The 4,691-nt window shown below is 39.1% G+C and overlaps 1 pseudogene; it reads left to right on the top strand.

The window, feature by feature from the left end:
- The first annotated feature begins 4,070 nt into the window (after positions 1-4,070).
- On the top strand, positions 4,071-4,452 carry LOC125098409 (40S ribosomal protein S15a-like; annotated as a pseudogene).
- The last annotated feature ends 239 nt before the right edge of the window (positions 4,453-4,691 follow it).

Raw genomic sequence — 4,691 nt, 5'->3', positions numbered from 1 at the left:
CTTCATCTCCAAAAGCAAACATGATGTTTCCTTTCCAGTTTAGCTCCTCATTCTTGTGTCTACCTAGTGAATGGCCGATGGCCAAGTTCCCCCATGTCAGAAGTCTGATTCATCCAAGGTCCTCCCTCTCCCACATTCCCATATTTGATTCACCATCAATCCACCTAACACATCCCCCCACACACATTTCTTCCCAATTTTTCTACTTGCCTCTAGCCTCATCCTCTTCCCTACCACCCATTTTCCATACAGGTCTCTCCCTCAGTCTCTAAAACATAGATTAGACCATGTCACTTCCCTGATGAAGATAATGATCATTAATAGATCTCAACAGCCATCTCAATGAAGTCAAACAATTTTCTCACTCCACTACTGAGCCCTATCCTGTGTTCCCAAAATATTTTCATTACCTAGAACCCAGAACATATATTCATGTCTTCATAGTTTTGTATATCATATTTCCTATACTAACATTTTTTCCTCTTGTTCTTCATACTCCTTCCCATGAATTGTTTGATACCCAGCTCAAGGGTCACTTTTCCCCAGAAGCCTTCCTGAAATCCTCTGGCTAGGATTATTTTCTTCTTGCACACTCTTACAGCGACCTCTACTTCAGTCTATCTCAGAACTTATATTATACCATTTTATAACTACCAGTTCAAAAGTCTGTCTCTTCCTCTAGATTGAGAGCTTTCTGGGAGCAGGGGCAGCCTTTTGTCTTTGTAACTCCAGAACCTAGAACAGATTCTGGCACAAAGTCAGGACTAGGTAAATGTTTATGGAATGCTGATTGAATTATTAGATACTGACCACTGCTTCATTTGCTTGACTGCATTTCCAGCTAAGCACTTCTTCAACCTATCCAGACCTCCCCACTTACCATCTTTGTCCAGGGTCATAAACATATACTCAACAAATGGTTGAGGCAAAAATAGACATGTCCGTGTATCTAAGCATCTCCCGTGTCCTGTAAATGTGAAAAAGAGAAGGAATAGAGGTGATGGATGTTACACTGCTTACCCTACCTCTTTCTTGCAGCAAGAGAAGAATTAACATTCACTGGGGAACCTACTATGTCCCAGGTAGTATGGCTGACACTCTCCATATGTGATCTCAATTTATCCTGAAAACTCTGAGAGAAAGAGATTATCTTCTCCATCTTATAGGTGAGAGAAAAAAAAAAGTTCCAAATTAAGTGGTTTGCCAAAGTTCTCAGTTAAGCGTGTCTTCCCCCCATATATCCATGGTCAACTGATTTTCAATAAGAATGCCAAGACCCGGGTGCCTGGGTGGCTCAGTCTGTTAAGCATCTGCCTTCAGCTCAGTCATGATCCCAGGGTCCTAGGATGGAGCCCTGCATCGGGCTCCCTACTCATCGGGGAGTCTACTTCTCCCTCTCTCTCTGTCCCCACCCCACCCCCCGCTCGTGCTCTGTCTCTCTTAAGTAAATAAAAAAAAAATCTTTAAAAATAAATAAATAAAAATAAGAATGCCAAGACCACTCATTGAGGAAAGAATAGTCTCTTCAACAGACAGTGCTAGGACAACTGACTATCCGCATGTGAAAGAATGAAGTTGAATCCCCATCTCATTCCCTCTACAAAAAGTAACTCCAAATGGATCAACTTTCTAAATGCAAGAGCCAAAAAACATAGAATACTTATGAGAAAACATAGGGGTGATCTTTGTGACCTTGGATTTGGCAATGGATTCTTAGATGTGAAACCAAAAACACAAGCAACAAAATTTTAAAAATCGGACTTCTTCAAAATTAAAGACTTTTCTGCATCAAAAGACATTATGAGGGGCACCTGGGTGGCTCAGTGGGTTAAGCCGCTGCCTTCGGCTCAGGTCATGCTCAGCAAGCAGGAGCCTGCTTCCCTCTCTCTCTCTGCCTGCCTCTCTGTCTGCTTGTGATCTCTGTCTGTCAGATAAATAAATAAAATCTTAAAAAAAAAAAAAGACATTATGATGGCAGTGAAAAGATAACCTACAGAATAGGAGAAAATATTTGCAAATCATATGTTTGATAAGAGTTTAGTATCCAGAATATATAAATAACTCACATAAACCAACAGCAAAATGACAACATAGTCAAAAAATGGGCAAAGGACACTTCTCCAAAGAAGATATACAATGGCCAGCAAGTATATGAAAAGATGCTCAAACTTATTAGTCATTAAGGAAATGTAAATCAAAATTACCATGAGGTATCATTTCATACCCACTAGGATATCTATAATTTTTTTTTAAAATGAAAAACAAAACAGAAAAGAATAAATGTTGGTGAAGATGTAGAGAAATTGGAACTCTCATACATTGCTGGTAAGAATTTAAAATGGTTCAGCCACTGTAGAAAACAGTTTGATGATTCCTCATTACATTTAACGTAGGATTACCATATGACCAGCAATTCCACTCCTAGGCATATACCCAAAAGAACATTGTTGTGGAAACAATCCAAATGTTCATCAATGGAGGAATGGATAAGCAAACTATGCTTGTATACACATCCACATTCACACAATGGAATACCATTCAGCCATAAAAAGGAATGAAGTTCTGATACACGTTACAAGCTGGATGAACTCAAGAACACTACGCTAAGTGACAGAAGGACATAAAAGGTCACGCATTGTATGATTCCACTTATATGATCTATCCTTGATAGGTAAATCCATACAGACAGAAAGCAGATTGGTGGTAACCAGGGCCGAAGGGGAGAGGCCAATGGGGATTATCTGCTTAATGGCTATAGGTTTTCTTTTAGTGAAAAGTTTTTGGAATTAGATAAAAGTGATGGTTGTACAATAACACGGATGTACTAAATGCCACTGAATTACTCATTTTAAGTGGTTTATTTTATGTTACACGAGCTTTATTGCAATAAATTTTTTAAAATTTAATTAAAATTAAAGATTATCTGCCGAGTCCAAAGCCTAGGTATACTTCACTGCACTTTGTAACTTTCATTGAGAACAATCCATAAAATGACTTCAGTCATTTATGGAGCCTTTAAATGTTGTAGCTCTGGTGTTATCAAGCTAAGGGACACCAGCAAGTTACCATCCCAGGATCCTCAATACTGTGCCTGCCAAATAAAGATGACAGCTTCTGTGGAGGCTTCTGTGGAGACTCAGTGAGAAGAGGGAAGAAGATAGAATGAACCAGAAAAGGAGAGGTGATGATGATGATGATGAATGAAACACCCAACATACTTCTCCCACCACTTCCAGACTTCATTTTATTAAGTTGAAGATGCCCTTTTTAAAAGAAAATAAGGAAAAACTCCTGAAGAATCCCAATATGGAACAGAGTCATAAAGGGGCAGTAAAGCTGTTCTAGATAAAAATCTCATATATGGTTAGAGAGAGTAAGAATCAACTTGAACTATGTATAGAAAGGGACTTTGTTTTTTTAAGATTTTATTGATTTACTGGAGAGAGAGAGAGAGATGAACAGTACTTGGGAGGGTGGGGGGCAGGGGTGCAGAGACAGAGAGAGAAGCAGATTCCCCACTGAGCAGGGAGCCCAACACAGGGCTCAATCCCAGGACCCTAGGATCATGACCCGAGCCAAAGGCAGACGCTTAACTGACTGAGCCACCCAGGCGCCCCAGAAAGGAACTTTCTCAACTAGATAAAGGGCATCTACAAAAACAAAACAAAACCTACAGCTAACATCCCACATTTACACTATACTTAGTGGTAAAGGCTGAGTGATTTCCCCCTGAGATAAAAGGAGATAAAGAACACACAATAGGAATATTTCTATTCGACATCACACTGCAAGTCCTACACAAGTGCGGTAGGGCAAGGGAGAAGAATACACACACAGGTTGGAAAGAGAGAAATTCTCTCTTGGCAGGCAACATTATCATCATGTATAAAATCTCATGAAATCTACAAAAAAAAAAAAAAGCTCCTAGAACTTATAAATGATGAGTTTATCAAGGTTGCAGGATACAAGGTTAATATTGAAAAATCCATTGTATTTATATATACTAGCAATAAACCATTAGAAAATTTAAAAATTTGCCCATCCTCTTTCTGGTATCTTTCCATGCTGCCGTAATGGTACACAAGAATGTCCCTGCAGATGCTCTCAAGAACATGAACAATGATGAGAAGAGAGGCAAATGCCGGTTTCCTATTAGATCATGCTCCAGAGTCATAGTCCAGTTTCTGACTATGATGATGAAGCATGGCTCCACTGGAGAATTTGAAATCACTGATGACCAACAGCTGGGAAAACTGTGAACCTCGTAGGCAGGTTAAACAACTATGGAGTAATCAGCCCCAGATTTGAGGTACAACTCAAAGATCCAGAGAAGTAGCAGAAGAATCTGCTCCCATCCCACCAGTTTGGTTTCACTGTACTGACAACCTCAGGGGGCATCACGGACCATGATGAAGCAAGATAGGAGGGAAGATCCTGGAATTCTTTTTGTAGGGATGTAATACATACAGGCAAATAAAGTGCCTCAACGGACAAATAAGTAAGCAAGTAAATAAATAAATAAATAAACAAATTTAAAGAACTATTTATAATAGCACTTAAAAAGATACAGCTAGATATAAACCTAACAACAATGTGCATTATCTCTATGCCACAAAATGCTGATGAAAGAAATCGAAGTAGATCTAAAAAATTGAAGAGGTATATTATATTCATCATTTGGAAGATTAAGT

The sequence above is a fragment of the Lutra lutra genome, chromosome 4 (assembly GCF_902655055.1).
Source record: "Lutra lutra chromosome 4, mLutLut1.2, whole genome shotgun sequence".
Lineage (NCBI taxonomy): Eukaryota > Metazoa > Chordata > Mammalia > Carnivora > Mustelidae > Lutra > Lutra lutra.
Note: the sequence above shows the minus strand (reverse complement) of the source record. Positions and strands in the feature narration are given on the sequence as shown.